Source organism: Lissotriton vulgaris, chromosome 5 (genome assembly GCF_964263255.1).
Source record: "Lissotriton vulgaris chromosome 5, aLisVul1.2, whole genome shotgun sequence".
Classification (NCBI taxonomy): domain Eukaryota; kingdom Metazoa; phylum Chordata; class Amphibia; order Caudata; family Salamandridae; genus Lissotriton; species Lissotriton vulgaris.
The window spans coordinates 881,137,483-881,159,398 of record NC_141693.1 but is presented as its reverse complement, the minus strand read 5'-3'; positions in this window follow the sequence as shown (position 1 = coordinate 881,159,398).

Genomic DNA, 21,916 nt, shown 5'->3' with positions numbered 1-21,916 from the left:
AGTATTTAAACCCTTGTTTGTTTCGTTGTCACGTCATGTGATCAAGAATCATTTGGGAGGCGAAACGCGTCATGGCGGATGACTGGCGAATGATTTGCACAATAAATCACTGAAGATTTCACTAAATTTGGGCTTACTCAGCGTTATTCTTTTCTGGTGAGGGAAGACTTGGAATAACGGTTTCGCAATATATATATATATATATACCATTTATTACAAAGCAACGCGTTCCCTTTCCTGATGCATTTCGGCCACTTTGGCCTTTCTCAAAGGGTGGAACGCAGGTATCAGAAAATCTTAACAGCACACAAAGCAGCTGATTGCTCCTTTATCCGGCGTTTGCCCCCTGGTGGGTGCTGCGATAGGCTCAATTTCCCAAGCATGCTGGTATTTGTGATCTATTGTAAAATCAGTTGTTTCTTTCCCTCTGGTGGGCGATGCTTTTGTCATTTTTAGCACTCTCTGAGTTCCGCTGTATTCCCCTACAAACCAATTTTGGGGGTTACTATATATATATATATATATATTCACAGAAAAAACCATAGGTTATAGTCCATATATAGTTAGGAATTTGCATTTACAAAACCTTGAAAATTCAATGAAAAAACCATTGGTTATAGAACATATATAGTTAGGAATTTGCATTTACAAAACCTTATTTTACTCGCATAAAACCATTGAAATTCCATATATAGTTAGATGCGCTAACTATATATCGCGCACCCGCAATCCACTGCTGATGATGTCACATATTACATCATTCAACACATGGTCAGTGACATCACTGATGACATCACTGATGACATCTCAAATGACATCACTGATGACATCACTGATGACAACACCCAGTGACTGTATGTTTCTGTAAAGTTAAAATATGTCTCACATATTGAAGAATGAGTGGATGTATAAATGTCTGGATGAAGGATTTAGTAGGTGCATGACTGATTGTATGAGGGAGTGATTAAATGTGTCTCACTGAGTGCATAGGTTAGTGATTAAACTGTATTAATTTGTGCATCATTATATCTGTTGTTCTGTAAACTGCTGCATGTGTTGATCCGTAGCTATATGAGTAACTATATGGGTTATTGATTGGTTGCCCGAGTATTTGTATGGGAGACTGAGTATGTGTGTGAGTGGCTGGGAGGTGTGTGACTCTGTGCATAGATGTGTGAACAGCTGATTCACTAGATGTATGGGTTCAAAACTGCATGTGGAAACAACTGTATGGGTGGTTGACTGTGTGCATGAGTGTATTGGTGAGTGAATGGATATCTCAGTGCTACATGTCAAAGTAAGTACATATGTAAAAGACAGTACATGTGAGAGTTGACATATATAAATAACTGTGCATAAGAGCCAGTGAATGTGTGAGTGGCTGTATGGATCATTGCGAACTTGTATCAGGGATTGTATAAGAGAGAAAATATGTGTTAGTATATATTTGAATAAGTAAAGTTTGTATAACTGTATAGTTGAGGAAATGGAGGTGTGATTGATTGTTTGCATGACTGACTAGTTGTGTGAGTAACTCCATGGATGAGTGACAGTCTGTGAGTGTCTGTTTACACTGATTGTATCTAAGGTTATATTAGAGTCTGAAGAGGTTCATTGTATTATCACATGAATGATATCATGAGTGATGTCACCAGTGATGTCATTTGAGATGTCATCAGTGATGTCATCAGTGATGTCATTTGATATGTCATCAGTGATGTCATCAGTGATGTCATTTGAGATGTCATCAGTGATGTCATCAGTGATATCACTGACCATGTCATGAATGATGTAATATGTGACATCATCAGCAGTGGATTGCGGGTGCGCGATATATAGTTAGCGCATCTAACTATATATGGAATTTCAATGGTTTTATGCGAGTAAAATAAGGTTTTGTAAATGCAAATTCCTAACTATATATGTTCTATAACCAATGGTTTTTTCATTGAATTTTCAAGGTTTTGTAAATGCAAATTCCTAACTATATATGGACTATAACCTGTGGTTCTTTCTGTGAATTTCAATGGTTTTTTAATAGCAAATATCAAAAGCTGTCAAATGTGAAGTACGTGATAGGTAAAAACGTTTTCGTGTTTATGCACGCTGATGTGCTTTGAACGCTGCCCCCCCCCTTCTTTTCTCTTAGTAGTACTCTCTCTTTGCAGATAGTGAACGGTAGTTAACGCAGACCTTTACCCCCGTTGTAATCCGTCGTACCTGCTTGTCTCTCCATTTGATTGATTATTATCCAAGCATTTACTGTTTTAGAATTGGTTCTCTTTGGATCATTCTCTATTTACAAACAAGCACAAAGTCGCAATACTCTGTTTAGTCTTTGCAGATAGTAAAAAATCGTGTAAAAAAATAAAAGTAATCGAGCAAAATCAGTAGACCACTAATTCGATCTCTTTTTGACCTCGGTAAAATACAAACATTAGGAACAACCCTTCATGAGAAATACGAAAATAGTGAGATGAACTGAGCTCCACACCATGAGGGCTGCAAGACAGCTCGACTCCGCCACCCACCCCGCCCAAAATAACGACAAACCCTATGCAAATATTATAAATATAGACAACACACCAGCAAAGAAACAGGGTAAAACATTTTATTAAATAACTATTTACATAACTATTTTATCCTTTTTATTGCCCGATCCGGCTAGCTCAATCGATCGAGCATGAAACTCATGCACTGATAGCAAGCATTGAGAGTTTGTAGAACGATGGCTTCAGATTTTCCACATACGGTGTAGTGGCGCGAACTGGGAGGGGGCGTTTGGATCCTGCCCCTTCCCCAAATAAGATTTTCATACGTGAATGTTCGTTCATGCTTTTTGTCCCTGAGTTGCTTCGATGTCACTGCCTTACAAAAATGGCATAAGTCCTGGATGTTGAGTGCCATACTTCAGAGTTCTAAGCAGCGCTTGTAACACTGTTTAAACCTTATTTGCACCTGCTGCAGCTTCACTATTCAAAGTAAGTGGGGTCCGTTTGTGGACCTGACTGCATTGGAAAACAATGTGATACGGTGCCTCCCTAAACCGCTTGACGGAGGCCCCCGAGGGGCGGTGAGATGGCGTGGACTGAGAGGGGGCGCTTGGCTCCTGCCCCCTCCCCAAGTCCTGTTGCCCTGGTGTGGCCTGAGATCGCCCCCGACATAGGCGGCCGGCTCCCGGGGTCCGTGGGAATTTTTTCCCTTTTGATGACTCTTCCATTCTGGACCTTGTCCCACAATCCGTTTGACCTGAAGACACGCTGTAGTGGGGCGCCCCTTTACCGTTTTAGTTGCCATTCCGCCCGCTTTTGGTACTCTGTGCCTCTTCCGCCATTCAGCTGTTTACCGCCCGCTCTTGCGACTACAGCGTCTCGCTCACCATGTAGTTGAGTTGCTCCCGCTCTTAAAATTTAACCGAACTTTTTGGACTGCTGAAAGCGGTTGTATTCCGACCGCTGGTTGGTGGAGACATTTTGACTATATTCTGGACCTGCGTTCTCGCGTAATGCGCCATATGACGCGCCGCGTTAGCGCACCCGGAAGTGCTCCGGTGCGCAAGGCACAGCTTCCCGGAAACGATCCAGAGCGCGCCGCGCAGCGCGTAACGTAAGCATAACAGGTCATGTGACTTGTTAATAAAACTTTTCATTGGTTCATTTTACTTTTGTTTTCCTAATGATGTAAGACTAGGTCATGTGACCTATAAATAACACTTTTCATTGGATTAAAACATTTTTTTTCCCAAACGATGAAAGCCCCACCTTGTTTCTGGATGTTTCAGACTGAAGCTGGCGTCACCATGAGAGCACCACCATCTCGTAGCTCCGTCGTGGCCATTCCGCAAGCAATCATGGCAGCCGCTCCCCACCGGAAGCCTGCGGGAGTCGAAGACCCCCAAGACTTTTGTACAATCTTCAAGGCTGAGGGGACGCTTTCGAGAATGGAACCCAAGCCCTGGCAGACAAGCGTCCGAGTTCCAAGGTGTCCCAGGGCCATTTTACTGGACCAGGCCCAAATCCGAAGAGCCGGCCGCCATTTTAAGAGTCCTGTGGCAGCCGCCTATCGCTGCACCGCAAGAGTGGGAGCAACTCAACTACATGGTGAGCGAGACGCTGTAGCCGTAAAAGCGGGCGGTAAACAGCTGAATGGCGAAAAGCCACAGTGTAGCAAAAGCGGGCGGAATGGCGACTGAAACGATAAAGGGGCGCCCCACTACAGCAGACGAGCCTCCGCCATGTGCTTCAAAACTGCATACGTATCTCGTGATATCAAGGTTGGGCAACCAGTACACAACAAGCAGTTACGAGTCCCATTTACACCGGCGCCATTTTGGGCGCGGCCGGGCAGGTCCAGGATCTAGTCAAACATAACAAATGAGGCTGACGTCTCTGAAGCACTTGACGCACAGCAGGACATAGCAAATAAACATGAAGTCTCTAAAGCTGTTAACTCACTGCAGGACAAAACAAGTGAACCTGAAACCTCTGGAATAAATGACGCTCAGAAGAACAACACACAAAACTCTGTAGTGTCTGAGGAAAGTAAAACAAAAGGGCACTGTAGTTTCAGACACACTTAACACTAATGACTAAACAAAGATATCGTCTGTTTATGAAGCAGTTATGATGTTCACAGAATTGACAAAGAAGTGTGCAGACACCAATGCTATTAAGAAACACAAGGAAATCCCTAACGCATCAGCATTCTCGGAAGAGGTTGACACAGATAACATCTTAAGGAACAAAGAAAGACAAAATAAGGATGAGGAAGTTATCACTTTAGTTTTTTCATCAGCTAGCGACAGCAAGAAACATATTGTAATGGAGATTAGAGAGGCTACGGATGGATAAATAAATTATCAAAAGAAATAGCGACTCCCCCCCTTTAGCAAATTAGCTAAATCTTTGCGTAATTTGGACATTAAAGTTATATTATTGTTGTTGTTGTTGTTATGGGTATAGTTTCCTTTTAAGTATAATTCACCAATAGTTTTGTTTGTAGATGTTTTCCCATTAACAATCCCAGTTTCATCACCCGCCCAGGATATCACCACTGTTCCCCATGTCATAAAACCTTAGGATGTTCAATAACTGAAACAGCTAATATGGGTTTACTTACAGGGGACATCTTTTGTTCTGTTTTGTAAAGTAAAATTATTGTGAACGCAAGTATTATACATAGTAAGTGTTTAATATAGCATTTGTCAGTCATTGGTTAAGCAGCTAGGACCTGTTCACTCTTGACACCCCAGGTGCTGTGTATGTTGCACTATAGTGCTGCATCGGGAATACGGACAACCCTATTGATGTTGATTTTTCATTATTGATTATTGTAAAGAAATGGCGACTCCCCCCTTTAGCAGATTAGCTAAATGTTTGCGTAATTTAGGCATAAAAGTTATATTATTGTTGTTGTTGTTGTTGTTATCGTTATAGTTCTAGTTAATTTCCATTCAGAGTGTCCTACACAGCACCACTGTAGGTAAACACTACTTTATGTAAAACCTGGGACATAGCACTCATTGAAACTATAGTTGGTCACCAGGGGGTTTAAAGAAGGGATGGTTCTTCACCTGGGTGCCTTCCACAACTCAGCACGTTGTGCTGCCCTGGAACTATTCGCACAAAAGACAGCTTCTGACCATTGTTGTTTTTTTTTATCAAAAAATGTTTCAATATATTTACAGTTTTTGTTGCGTTCGTTATATTTAAAAGTTAATAAAGTTTTATAATCCAACTGTCTTGGAGTACTATATTTTTTAAAAAAATCGAGGAATGGGGCCTTGAATCGGGTTATTGTCATGTGTGGGCTTTGCAAGTGTACTGCTACAGGATCGGACATTTCAAACTCAAATGCACGTTCTTTTTCTTACCTTTCCGAAGCATGGAGCGCAATAGCAGGCAGAGAAAGGGTGATGCACGTGTTGAACACTGCCTGGCCTGGCAAGTTGCTGGCAGTGCCCCCCCACCCGCTCTTGAAAGAGGGCACACACACACCGCCGCCCCGAGTACTTCACAAATCTTTAAAAGACCATGCGCTTGTTCATGAGGCTTAAATGGTTTATCACCCCTTCTAGAACCCCTGAATCGACCCTCTGACGTTTCCTGGAAGAATTAGCACGTAACACAATACCAAACCCTGTCAGCTGAAACCCCCGAGGAATCGTGGGGCATATTATCAAGGGGGTTTATTTCCGCTTTTTTGGCTTTAAAAGCCAAAAAAAGGAGATAAAATTATCTCCCTATTACCAAGCTGTCGCTAACACCAGTTAGTGACAGCTAAAAGGAGAAAGCGACCATCTTGGGCCCCGCTTTGCATGTCAGTGATATTTATCACTAATGACATGCAAAGTGGGCGTGCCAAGATGTTAGCGACTGGAAACAGTCCCTAACCATCGCTATCTCCTATTACCAACTTTTGGAGATATTTGCGCTAAGCGCGAATATCTCCAAAAGCTAACACCTGCCCTGAGCAGTTTTTAGCCATGTTATCCAATGGGAGGTGGTTAACATGGCTAAGAGCATTTGCTGGATAATGCATGAATATCGCTGACTTTTCAGCGATATTCATGCATTGCGGCCGTTTTTTATCGCATTTGCGATAAACCTTGCTAATAGCAAGGTTTATCTGCGATAAAATTCGCCGATGTGCGGCGATAATTTTTGTCTCGAAACAAGTTGGAGATAAAAATTATCGCTAGTTGTTGGTAATATACCCCCGGGTTTTTCCTTGCAGGAATCGGGAAGCGGAAGACTAGCACTGAAATCAGTAGTCTCACGCCTGAATCGGGAGGATTGGTATGTCTGGATTGTCTACAGCTGGAGCCATAAACTACATCCGCAGGGCTAGGTGATAGCCTGGGTCCGGCCTGGACAATCGGACACAGAGGAAGAGGAGTGTCAGAGGGTGCGGTAGTGAATAGGGTGAAAGGGAGGTGTCGGGTGGGCACAGGGTGTGATTCTCAGGGAACAGCAGCGCAGATGGGGGGAAGTATATGGCCCATGCATGAGAGAGAGAGCGGGGGTGACCAGTGCGTGGAGGAGATGCTTGCGAGGGTAGGGAGCCATGCTGAGAATCGACGGCGTGCAGAGAGTGGGTCTGGTCAAGGCATCTAAAATGGCTGCCGTGCACGACAAAATTGTGGCATTGGACAAAAAGGCAAGATGGCGCAGACAATGTTTATCAATAAGGATTCATTTATAACAAAATATTTACTCGCAGTGACAAAATGGTGGTCAACACTTCCTGATTTCCATCGAATGGAACGTTAACAGACGTCACGCAGCAAAAAAAAAAAAAAAAGCTCACGCACAACAGCTGGAAGACATGTATCAACATATTCAGAAAACATAAGGGGTCAGGATACGTCTCCCGCACCCCCTTATACCTAGTAATTTAATTAAAACGAAACACAAAATGGCGAATTCCCGTTTCGCTACCAGTTTGCGGCCCAGTTCGCGGCTCGGGAAGCGCTTCTACCGTGAAAAATATATATTTTTTTATTTTCCCCACGAGACCCTTTAATAACCCCAACATCATTCCTAGGGGGTCAAGAGAGGTATACCTTGCCCCCTTTCATTAAATTCCCCCTTCGTTTTTCACCTCTTCTTCTCTCTCGATCCTACCGAGAGATAAGATGGCGGCCGCTCCGGACTGTTTAGAATGTTGACAGACACCGGAGGGCCAATCAGCTTCGCATCGCAAAGTTCCGATACGCGAAAAGTTCGCTAACCGGATCGCTGCCCGGAGCGCTGTTACAGATATATATCTTGATTTAAACGTTAATTTCTCAAAATCCACTGAAGCACATATATTGAGACCTAGCAAAGGCACATCGGGCTAACAGTCCCTACAATTTTGCCAAGTTTCGTGGAAATCCATTCAGCCGTTCGAGCTAAAAGTGAGGCCAACCGCCCTATGGAAATTAACATGGGAAAAACGCGTTTTGGGACCCCCCTTTTTTCTCGGCCCCCCCTTGACAAACCCACCCCAAATTTTCAAGGGCTGCTCAGAAACAAAATGTGCCATTTTCCTGAAAATTTCAGCCGATTCCGTCCACAAACGCCAAAGTTATTAGACATAGAATTTTCAAAAGTTCCATAGAGAATTAATCCTAACTATATATACCTACTGGCGAGACGCCAGTAGGTAATATATATATATATATATATATATATATATATATATATATATATATATATATATATATATATATATATATATATATATATATATATATATATATATTTCCTACTGCCAGTCACCAGTAGTTTATTATAGTTAAGATCTAGTTTCCGTAGGTAAAGTGTTTTTGGACTTACATATATCTTTGCCACCGTTTGATGGATCTTCGCACCATTTTATATAAAAAGTTTGACAGTGCCTCTAGTTGTACACAGGAAGTTTCAAGGGAATCTGTCCAGTGGGGGATGGGAAAAAGGGGAGTCAAAAAAGTGCATTTCCTGTGGTAATTCCCATAGGAGTTTTGAACATAACTACAGCCCAAACTGCTGGATGGAATTACACTAAATTTGTCAGGATGGTAGATTTATTTCCACAATTCAAAAATGTTGTTATTTGATCTATCTATCTATCTATCTATCTATCTATCTATCTATCTATCTATCTATCTATCTATCTATCTATCTATCTATCTATCTATCTATCTATCTATCTATCTATCTATCTATCTATCTATCAGTAGTTTCAGAGTTATTGAAAGAACTCTAAATTTCTACTATTAGCATCAGCCGAGTCCCAGAAAACATTCTTAAAAACATGAAAAAGGGGGAGAGTAGGAATACCTTGACCCCTTAGCTCTGGTCCTTGGGTCCCAGAATGACTGTGACGAGAGGGTTCTTTTTTGTCCTGTCCTGGTGAGAGCAGAGCCCCTGGTTTATCCTTTAAAAATACTATGAGTATACAAATGTGTAAATCACTTGGAAACTTTGCCCAAATGGCCCGCCCACCTCAGTAGCATGCAAATGTCTTGCTGCCTTTTGTCAGGATGATGGACAGCTTAAAAAGCGGCCGCCCAGCGCGCTTCCAGACAATTTTGGTGAGGAGTACATGATGCTGAGGCATGTGAGGAAGCTCCATCAAACAACCGCGCCTTCCCAAACGCAATTAAGTGATGCTCTCATCTCCACCAGGCGGCAGCTCTATTCGTGCCTCTCCTAGGACTTTGAAACAACCTCATGACCCCACCTCTGCAATGCCTCGCCTCAACCTCTCGAACCTCTCTACTCCAACGGCTAACCGCCAACACTCAACAGAACTGTAAAGCCTCCTTTCTGAACATTTTCTCCCTCAACGGCTTACCTCGGACACTCAGCAGAATCTGTAAAGCCTCCTTTTTTTTACTTTTCCTGTATTTCTCCTTCAATGCCTTTGCCCTGTATTTTGTCTCCTTTTTCATCATGTTGTAAAGTGCTCCCATACCCTGGGGTCTGGCTAGCGCTATAAAAGACTTCCAAATAAAGAAATAATTAAATAAACAAAGCACTTACTTCATATAGTCAAGAGGATCCATCCTTGTTTTTTTTAGATTTACCTCCTTGTAGTCTTGTTGTCTTCTCTATAGGAGGATTCATGGTATCACATATTTCTGGATAAAGACTCACTAGGAACAATCACATTGCCAAAATGCACACAAGGTCATTAGTGATATTTTGTCAAAGCTCCAATACCCAGCTGTAGTGTAGTATACGTATTGATGTTTACCCAAGGAGATAGCGCTAACTAATTAGCCAGTATAAAAGTACTTCACTTGGGTATACATTTTGTGCAAAACTGTGGACTGTTGTTGAATAAAAGGGTAGGTGTGGTTTATTTATGGCTGAGTCACTCATGCAGCTACTGACAAAACCACACAGACACTTAGACAGCCATTCACAGACTCAGGCACTGACATACCCACTGACAGACTCACCCAGACACTGATACACCCCATTTGCAGACCCACTCAGATACTCACATACACACTCACAGATGCACTCAGACATTGACTCAGACACTCATGTATCTACTCCCAGACCCATACAGCCATTCACACAGCCAGTCACAGACCCATTCAGACACTTATGCACCCATTCAGAGACCCTCTCAGACATGTACACCCACTGAAAGACCCATTCAGACACTCATACACCCAATCTCAGACCCATACAGGCACTCACACATCCACTCACAGACCCACTCAGAGACTCACAAACCCACTAAGACACTCACTCAGACATTCATGCAAGCACTCAGACACCCATTGCGACAATCATGCACCCACTCACAGATGCACTTAGACACTCATTCACACACTCCCTCTCAAAAGTTACAGGTTACAGTAGGGAAATAAAATATAAAAAACCTCATAAATTCCCTTAAAAAACAAAGGTTACAGGGATGTTATAGTTAGGAAACAACATTAAAAAACCTGAGAAATTCATTGAGAAGGTGTGAGCGGGCAAGATGTCGTCTGTGTGGGGGCACTTCTTACCTGTCTCCTCTCCCGGTGGAAAATCCTCCTGAGGTGTGGAGTGGGTTATGCGCTGGAGCTGCGGTCGGACCAGAGATCTCTGCGGGAGCATTACTTTTGAGCAACGAGTCGGGGCTTGCTGTGGAAGGATTGGGCACAGCTGCAGATAATGGGAGGCTCTTGTACGGATGTTGCTGATGGCGGGGGTGGTGCACGGCTGCAGCTTTGGTGTGCCCTGGATGTTCACGGGCAGTGTTTGCTCACAGGAAAAAGGCCAGATTGTAGGGAGTGATATGATGACTACCCATGGCAGGGGGAAACAGGGAAGGGGCTCCCTGCCACTTCTACAGTACAACTACAATGGGAAGGCATAGATGCTAAACCTGGTGGCAAGAAAGGACAGGTTTGTGCCGGTAAGGGGGATAGGTTGGGAGGCTAAAAGACTGAATTACACCTCAAAACTATACCTGGGGGTATGCAGGCTCCTAGGGTATCTCAGGGGTCGTAAACTGGAGCATTTTCTCACCACAAGAGGCTGGGGAAAAGGAAAAGTATGGGCATGAGAAGCCTAAAAAAGTAGATAGTGTAAAAGCGGATGACCCGGTCTAAATTGATGCACCTAGAGACAAAGTGGAGGAAACGAAGAATTTTCCGGCTAAAAGCATGAGCCCCTAGTTGGTGAATAGTGATAATACCATTGTAGATGTGCCTCTACATTCTGGTTTGTTAGAAATTGCAACTAGTGATAACGGCTCTCCTGATATGCTCTCTGATAAACTAATGGATGAGAGGGGTGATTTGTTACTGGATGTAGCAAGTGGAGACAGACTCTGCACATCTAGGGGAAATGAACATAAAAGAAAGCCCTCTGAGGCTGTCTCCAAATTCTCTGGAAAAAGAATTCTCCCTGACTGAGGATTTAGAGGCATCTGACATAGGCCTATCTGCTATAAGCGATGGAGGGGTCTCCCCTTCAAGTAATAGTGGCTTACAGGAGAAGGCTGTAATTACCAAGAAATCTAAACGGTCATCTGGAAAAAAACAGTTTGTAAGAAAAACCCAGGCGGTGTGGAGACTTGGGCTAATGATACTCAGGAGGAACTGAGGTGGGATTACTCAGCCACACAATTGATATCCTCAGGAAAATGCACTGAGAAAGAGAATGTTTCAATTGGGAACTTGAGGGGTGAGCCGAAGCCATCCGATGATGGGAAATTGGTTGAACCTTCACTATCTTCAATTCTTCAATCCTTGTGATAATTTCAGGATGGTGTTGAATCAGATAATCGACAGGAATGGCTGGCCTCAAAGAAACTCCAATGGTCCATACGTAAAATAGGGAAAATTTGCACTGATATCTCAGAGAGACTGATTATGGTGGAGAAATGAACAGAAGCACTAGAAACTGAATTGGTTATGCTGAAGGCTTAGGATACGTCACAATAGAGTACTCTAGAAGATGTTAGGTGGAAACTCAAGGCTTAAGAAAAGCCGCCAGCGCCATAACAATCTGAGGCTGCTTGGGGTCCCCGAGAGCTGCACGGTTAGTGACATGAGGAAATGTGTAATTAATATGTTGAAGGAGTCTCTCCTAGAGCTATCATCTTGGGATTGGAAAAGGGAGGTCCAACGTGTCCATCATTGTCAAGGCAGGCATCCAGAACGCCTGCACAACCTTGTGCTATATTGTTTTATTTAGGTAATTTTTTGTTACACAAGGCAGTTTATGATTTAGCCAGACCTAATGCCAAAAGAAGTTTTGAGGGATTCTCATTTTTCGCAAGACTGAGTTTTGAGCATTCTACTGTTGAGAGGAGATGGCAGCGTAGGCAGCTTATAACTCCTCTCAAGTCTGCAGGAGCAGTGGTATTTTTACAAAACCCGGCTAGGTTAAAAGTTGTCTATCATGGTCAGAATTTTAGCTTCACTTCTGAAATTCAAGCCCAGCAGCTCCTGGATGATATTTTAGCAGGGGCCCTTGGCTGCAAAAATAAGCTGGAATATGTGCTGACCTTTTGTTGGAATTTGTTGGAATTTTTTCTTTATGGGGACATAGTATTTGGTATTTGTTTATTTGTGTTGTGAAGTGGGAGAGAGGTGGAGGGAGAGGAGGAGTGGTCCAGACGTCCTCATGCAGGCTCATGGTTGAGCCTGGTGGCCCAGGTTGTGGTGGTGGCTTGGGGGATGGGGAAAGGGTAGAGTGAAGGGATCCTCAGACGTGTGACAAAGAGGAAAGGTTTAATTGTGTTTTTCCCACTTTATTTTGGGGTTCAGCTCAGCAGAATGGGCATGTAGTTGTGTAGCTCCAGAGTCAGGCTAATGCTATAAGCAGGGATTGGCAGACTTAGAGTGGCTACTGTTAACATCTGTGGCTTCAATGGCGCTAAGAAAAGACAGAAGGTCGCAGCTGAGTTTCATATGTTTGGCGCAAATATTATCTACCTGCAGGAAACACATATTGGAGGGTCACAATTACATCTATTATAATCATCTGGGTATTGGCTAATTTGTGGTACAACACAAGGGGCCAGGGTCTGGGGTGTTGCGATACTGGCTAAAGGAAGTGGGATTCAATTTACATGGTCATTTTCAGACAAATTTGGCCAATGGGCTATCGCGGAGTGCCAATTCAGACTGGGAAAGAAACTGACACTATGCACAATATACAGGAGCAATAGTGATGACCCCTGTGTGCTTGACACCATTTCGAGTAAACTTGCTAATTGGCCCCTCCCACTTATTTTATGCGGGGACTGTAATATTAACCTACCATGCACCTGGTCTTTGGAGGCAGGGTAGCGGTATGCGGGCAAGAAATCAAAGGTGTTTCAGGCATTGAAGAATTTACGTCAGGCCCACAGCGTGACTGATTGTTGGCATATGCTAAAACCGAATGATTCAGGATTTACCTATTTTTCTAATCCACATATGACCCATACTAGACTCGATTACATGTTTGTCTCTAACACATTAAGCTGAAAATGCCACATAGAGAAGCTACCTCAGGTTTTATCAGACCATAACCTGCTTGTTCTTAATTTAAAGGTGGATTTATCTAACATAAATTCAAGATTGTGGACATTCGAGAGAATGATGTTATTGAATAAAGAATATTGGACATACATGAGACAATGGATCCCTATGTTTCTGGGGGATAATTTGGGGAGCACAACAATTGAGAAGGTGTGGGATGCCCTGAAGCGAGTATTCGGGGAGAAACATTGCAGTACTCCTTCAATTATAACAAACACGCTAAACAAACAATGAAGTATCCACAGGATTATTTAGTGGCGGCTGAGGAGCACTTAGTAAGGGGTATTCATGGGGGGAGGGATCTGGAGGTAGAACAACATTGGGTGGTGATTGCCAAAGTCACTATTGTTGATATCTTGACTAATAAGGCAATGAGTAAATTAACCCAAAAAGAAACCGTGTATGAGCTTAGTGAGCAGATCAGTCATCAACTGGCAGAACGGACCAGGCAACAAATAACATCTAACCTAATCCAAGAGATTAAAGATCCTGATTTAGGAAATATTTCCAATCTAGGTTGGATCAGGGCTGCACTTAGGATGTACTAGCAAACCTTATATACGGCTCTCACTGGGGTTGAACAGAGCTACATCTTGGATTATCTTGACTCAGCTCCATATTCAAAATTCTCTAAAGAGGATTGGTAAAGTTTAGATAGCCCTCCACAATGGATTGAGATTCTATTGTCCATGAACATCTTGGCAAGGGGGAAAGCTGCAGGTACAGATGGTATCCCTACGGAATTCTACCTCACTGTTTCTCCTCAGTTGAGAGTACTTATAAATTAATTATTGTAACATATTTTTAATGGCGAGTGACCTCCTGGCTCATGGTCCTCAGCTAAAACCTCAACCTTAACAAACCTCCCTTGGAATTGGGTTCCTACTGTCCAATTACCTTGATTACTTGTGATTCAAAAATCTATCCAAACCTGTTGGCTATGCATCATGCTCCAATAATTGATAAGATTATCTTGGTGCGCCAACACAGGATTATTCCTGGGCGGTCTACAATAGATCACATACTGAGGGTTAGATCATTAATTGATGTTGGTATTGGGGATGGTTTTATTTAAGATGTTAAAACGTTATATGTTGAGCCATCGGCTGCAGTAATGGTGAATGGTACTCTCTCTGAAAACCTTTTAGTTTCTTGTGGAACCAGGCAGGGTTGCCCTTGTTCCCCTTTATTATTTGCGTTTTTTATTGATCGATTTGTCCGTAGGTTAGAAAGCAATATTCAAATTCCGACAATATGGTTGCAGGATTGGGCTACTAAGACCCTAGCCTATGCAGATGATATTGCTCTTGTAACATCGGAACCAAGCACTGCCATAGTGGCAGTCGAGGTCGAGGCTGACCGTTTCGGGCGTGTTTCTGGATATGCTTTGAATAGAGATAAGATGCAGATTGTTCTTAACGACAAAGGTAAGATGACAGACAACCGGGTAGTTGAAAAGGCCACATATCTTGGTATTAGTTTGTCCGTAAGATTGGATAACATGGTTAGGGATACCATGGAGCCCCTAATGGAAAAAAACAAAAAGATCTTGTAAGGTTAAGTAATCTACATTTATCCATAGGTGGCAGGTCTATTGTAATAAATATGCTTTTTTTCTCCAAAAATCCGATATCTTTTTAGGGCCATATGTCTGGAATTTACCCCCCAATTGTTTAAAATAATGGAAAATATATTTTCGTGGTTTATATGGGCTTAATCTCGACGAGGCCTTAGGATTCTCTTTCTATCGAGGGAAAGGGCGGTTTGGCTCTCCTGAATCTGAAATGATACTACTGGGATCCTACATTGAACTATAGTTGCGAGTTGTTAAGGGTGAATCATAATAACATACAAACAGATACGGTCCCCTTCCCCATTTGAACTCATGTTGGGGAAAGAGACTGGAGGATGTCTTTGGTGACAGCTGCATGACAGCTACTATAAAAAAGTTTGTTTAAAGACTCTCGTTAGTGTTTTGAAAGTGTGGAGTGCTGTACATAGATTTTTGGGAATTGGTAGACTATCCTTTTATACACTTATATTTAATAATAATAATCTACCTGAGCTTTTTTGTGATCACTTTTTGGGAAAATGGAATTTGTAGGAATTGACCAGATTGGTTGCTTCTTCTCCTCCTAAGGGTTTGCTCCTTTGATGAGATGAAAAAGGAATATAACCTTGACTGGAGGGATTTTTTTACGTTTCTTCAAATCAGGGATTTTCTTTTACGGAAAGAAGGTGGATGGGTTAAGTTTGAGAGAGTGGAATGCATTGAGAGAATTATAAAAGATAAGGCAATCTCTATTGGAGAGATTTATAGTCATCTGAATTTAGTTATGCCTGACGATCTGGATAAATGCTCACAAAAATGACAGCTAAAAGTGGGGATTTCAGATAACACTTTTATGTATGCGTACGAGCCGTCACAATCTATTTTAATGTCCGCTAGGCTACAAGAACAGTTTTATAAGACATGCTTTTTTATACTATACACCCGACAAGATAGCAAAATGGGGGGTCGGTGTCAGGACTATTCAAAATCTTGAACCATTTCTTTGCATCATAAGTGCCAAGAGATCTTTGAAAAAGGAAAGATTAATGAGAACTCTGACTTAGAGGGCGCACATCACTTGAATTCGAGACCTGTTCGGTTATGTTAGGCTGGGTGTTCCTAGTTAGTTAGTCAGACATTCCCCTGTTTTCTAAGAATTTAGAGTACACAAACCTTGTAGTCCTTATGTTTCCCTGGGTCGATATTAGCTGTGGTTAACTTGTGCGCAGTCCGTATTTCCTCAGAGCGACTTCGTTTCTGTGGAAGCGTCTATCTAATACTCATGCACAGTTGTTAAAAGCTCCCCCAAGACACACTAGACCGCTATGCGGTTACACGAGTCAACGTTAGAAGTTAGAAGACCGCCGTCGAAGAAAGAGAGTCAGGAGGAGAAGACAGCCGAAACGCTATCAGACAAGCAATTCTACAATTCATCTCTGAGAGCTAAGTCATATGTTTTAAGAGTCTGAGTGAATAGTTTAGAGAGTAACAAAAAATTAATTAAAGACAATACTTAAAAGAGCCTTGTAGAGTATCCAGCACCTATATATAAGGAGAAAGAAAAAATACAAGATACATTAATACTGATACTGAGCAATAGAAAAGACGTTAATAGGTTGGTAAACATTTTCTTAGAAAATATTAACAAGAAAAGAGTTACAAATAAGCCAATTGAATGACTACTGTTGATGTTTCATGACAGAGAAAGAACAAAATAAACAAACACATCTACTAACCACAGTAATAGAAGAGAGGGACAAGCTGAGGGCTTCACTGGTACGTTATATACAGAGTACAGGTGCAGAAATAACATACATAAGAGAAGCTTAGTGAGAACAAATATTTATAAGTGATATTGTCATTTAGCTTCCTGAATACCCAATTGAAGCGATAGACCTGAATGAAGATTGGAGCGGAGACACAAGTAACCAGCAGTCTCTTCTCTCTTTTGTTATTTTATCCACTCCCCCTACCACCCCCTATGGAGACAGTAAACGCATTTATTCTAAGGAGTGCGTTTGTGGTTCCCTAGAGGTGGCATTGGGAAAAGGCATCTCTGTTCCTGCGCAAGATCATAGAAGTGGCTCTGACAGTTAGGAAGGGAACTTGCAGCCTGATTCATTAAGGTGAATAGCGCTCGCAAAGGGCCAGATTCTGAGAATCCGGCCCTTTGCGAGTGAGATTTTTGCATTTGGGATTCATTATCCCAAATGCAAAAATCGGTAATAGCGTTTTCGCAAATTTGCGATGGATTACATTTAAGGAATCTCTATTTGAGATTCCTTAAATGCAAATCATCATCCATTTACAAATTGCGAAATCGCAATTTCGGGCCGCTATTTACCGCGAGGTCAAACCTCGTGGTAAATAGCGAAAACTCAGAAAAATGCTTTTAAAAGCATTTTTCTGAGTTGCATGTTGCACACACACATGTCCTTTGGACATGTGTGTGCGCAACCCCTGTTCATATTAGCATTTAAGGGGTGCTACAGGGTGTCCTTTCGACACCCCTGGCACCCTTTCAATCCCTATCTTATTTGCGATTAGCTAATTGCTAATCGCAAATAAGGAATACTCCCCATTCATTCCTATGGGCCTTTTGGCCCATAGGAATGAATGGGGAATTATTCCTTATTTGCGATTAGCAATTTGCTAATCGCAAATAAGGAATTAGTAGGAATCGCATTTTTTTTGCACATTCCTACATGAATCCCGTTTTGCGAGCCTGTAATAGCGATTCCTTATGAATCGCTATTAGAGACTCGCAAAACGGGTCTTTCATGAATCAGGCCGTTACTGCCCAAGCTGTGCTCTATATTGCAGATATTATTCAAATTTTTTCATCGTGTAATGTTTTGCAAAACCTAATTAAGGACATACATTTTTTTTTATCTGAGGTCTTAAGAACTGAAATAATCTTATCAAATGATGTTGTTTTGTTAGGAACTTTGCCAGTAGATTTTTGGGGGAAGGGACATAAAATGATTTTTATTTCAATGGCAGTTTTAAGGATGCATATTGCTTCTGCCTGGCTAGACCCTAGACCACCAGCTTTTTAGCAATGGCTGGTCAGGTTTTTAGCAATGTATAGCTTGGAAGTAGCCATATATACGCGGAAAGGGAGTAGTTTATGCCACAAAGGCATGAAAATATGGGACCCCCTGATTGTGAGGCTGCAAGGACCGGGTGGGGCAAGATAGACTGTACATTATTAACTTCCTCGTGGTTTCTGAATGAACTTTGGTTTTTATGGAGAAAGTTTGCACTTGGCACTTTAGGATTCTGATGGAGTCAAATAGGATACGTTTTAACTGGGCTGTTTTCCACTGACACATTTTTTTGGATATGTATTTATATGATCATAAATTGATGTATTGTAATGTATATGAATATTTATGTTTGATGAATTAACATTTTACTTGTCTGAGGGGGTGGTGAAAGAGTAAGGGGGCGAGAAGGACTGTTTTGGCTAAAATTATATGAATAAAGATCATGTAAATAAAAATAAAAAATAAAAATTAACTGAGAAAATGAAAGGTTACAGAGACGTTATAATTAGTCGCAGATTTCACTCCTACAAAACCGTAGAAATTCAGCAGGTATAGTTAGCTGAGCTAACTATAATTTATGCCCACTCAATGAACTGCTTATGACCTCACATATTACATCACTCATGACATGGTCAGTGACATCACTGATGACATCTCAAATTACATCACCGATGACATTAGTGATGCCATCATCCATAGAACCACTTGTATACCCACTCACACCCGATACAGTGTCTCATACACTCACTCACAGAACCATTCACATACCTATTCACATATCCATACAATTTTTCACACACCCATTCACTCATCCATGCAATCACTCACATACCCACTCACTCACCCATACAGCCACTCACACAACCATTCACTTACACAGTTACTCATACAACCACTTACTCGCCAAACATACCATTGACACCCCATACAACTACTCACACACTGTCACAGCCACTTACATGCCAATTCACTCATCCCTACAAACACTAAGATGACCACTCACTCAGCCATACCGCCACACACTCAGACACTCACTCTTCAATACAGCCACTCACACACCCACTCAGTTAACCAAACACCTACTCAAGTAGCCACTCACTCACCCAGACAGCTTCAGACACACACGGTCACTCACCAATACAGGCACTCACTCGTCCCTAGAGAATGTTATTTATGAGGCTGAGGAACAAGGAAGCTGTCTTCCTTAGGACTAAGAAGGGTGAGGCTAAAATACCTTGTGTGCCCTCGGAGGACAAGTCTAGTTTACACCACCTGCCTTATATGAAATGTTAATGTTTGAACATTTCAACTTTACAAGGCTCTTTTTTAGAGTGTTTCATCCTTCAACAAGTGCTGGGTCACAATGTTCTCTCACTTGGGAATATGATACCACCTTCACTCCAGGAGATTCTGTTTTGTCAACAGAAGGTGCTTTAAAACCTCTGTCTTGTCCCCTGAAGTCCTATGCAGAGTTGTCAACTTCTTCCTAAATGCATTACTGTTTATTAGTCTTCTTTCACACCTCATTTGAAAGACCTTTCCACTAATGAAAGTAGACGAGTGGGCAGTGAATAATCACTGCTGGCTATTCTTAAGACAATTAGAGAAGCTGAGTTGGACTTTAGCCCAGTATAATTTAATAGTATATATAAAGGTAAATTAAAACAAGCATTGGCAAAGCCAATAGGTCGCATCTATGCAAGAGTTGTTGTCTTTGTGAATGTGTTTTAGCCATGTTGTCTTTAATGCACTATCCTATATTTCACCCTATACCTCTACTCTCTGACCTATCCCAAATGTCATTCTACTACTATTATCTCCAAAATAACCCTTTCTGGATTCTTCCCTGCTCTATCCCTAGTTGGATCCCCCAAAGCTCATTTAATACTGTGAGCTCCCTACAGCTCATCTAAATTCTTCACTCACCTATCCCTCCTTTGACTCGTCCCAAAATTAATTTTACTACTATGATCCCCCTAATCAATTTCTAGAGATTCTTCCCTCCTCCTTCTCTCCTTATACTCATCCCAAACCTCATCTTACTACAATGATCTCTCAATAAACACTTTCTAGACTTGTCCCTCTATCCCCCATTATCCTTGTCAATCCAACTAGCAGATTCACATGTCCACCACTCAAATTAACTCAAATGTCACTATACTCATCCAGCACTTATCCTTTTTGGGTTCCCTGAGTAATGTACTACAAGCCAAAAAGCACTTTGATGCCTCGTCAGCGGATGGAAGTGCTATATAAATGCAATTACAATACAATACATTTATTTACTCATAGAGCTACTAACACCCTCACTTATTCACCCATACAGTCACTCACACATCCAAACAGCCACCCACACACCTGCTCAGACACTGATAAACACAGTCACAAAACCACTCAGATTACACATTTGCGCAAAGTCATCCAGTGCCCTGGGCACCCCCCAACTTTTTGCTGACTGGTACTGGATGTAACTGACTCTGCGCTTGGTCTGGCCAGGCCCAGGGCCAGTGCTATGCTGAAAGAAACACCTAGAATACCGTGAAAAACCTACATACACTAATGTACACCATGGGTTAGGGTGCCCCTATGATTAGCATGACCTCCTCTATAAGGTCCTAGTACATAAAAGGGCAGGGGGCTGAAACTACCTTTAAGTCCCCAGTATATAATAGAGCATGGCAGTTTTATAGGCCAGCAACCCTTTCTGCACTTGCATGTGTGCACTGTTAAAGCCTGAGGTCAATTATTTAAAAGCAGCTCTGTCTTGCAGGTCTGCTTTTAAAATGCAAATTGTGCACAAACTCAACTTTGGTGTGTGGGGCACTTAAATATAGATAACCTACAATGTTTGGGCATATTAGGTACCCCCAGGGTCTCCCCTAGGTGTCCCAGGGGTGGAAGGGCAGGTATTAATAAGGAGGACACTTATAACATGAGTTTTACATGCCCTCGGTAAAGTGAAACTGTACATTTCAATCCCCACGTTGTGATAAAGTGCTTTACAAAATCAATGTTTGCGCTAGGAGCACTATGGAGGGAGGGTCTGCAATATTTTTACATATTCAGAACCTCTAAAGTCTCACCAAGGTGTTAAAGGGGTGGGAGACCGTGTCAATATAAGAAGGGGTTTTATAAAATGTGTTTTTATAAACCCTGGTGTTGGAAAAACTGTCCAAGTAATTTTTCCTTCGGAAAATCCCCTGCCACATAGACTAATATGGGAAGGAGTTATTAACTAATAATTCCAGCTAGGAGAATCATAAGAATAGCAGTCAAAGACTTCCCAGAATGGTATTGATAAATCCAACAATGTGGTGTTATTGAATTTCTCATAAAATGTACAGACAAGACGTTATAACATGTTGACCTTGTTTGTCTCTGCACTTTAAACCTTTTGTTTGTTCAACAAGCGCTCTGATACCCTCACGGGTCAAGTTTGCGCTCTATAAAACACAAAAATAAATAAATAATAAAATAAATAAATAAATAAGACTTTCTTGTTGGTAAGCCAAAATGCAGCCTTCCAGTAGTCTGCCCTTATTGGTCAGAGTTAAGTGTATTAGCCTATAGGTTTCATGTGCTATATAGTGCTAATTCTTTAAAAATTCATATCTCCAGTTCCCTACATTTTTTTTTGTTTTGGTGTCATTTAAAAAAAAATCCTATTTTTATAAATTGGTGTTGGATTTTTATTGTGTGTTGTGTCTTAATTATTTACTCAATTTGTGTTTTTAAATGCTTTACATACCTGACTTTGAAGTTAAGCCTGCCTGCTCGCAGCCAAGCTACCAATGGTTGAGCATGTTAATA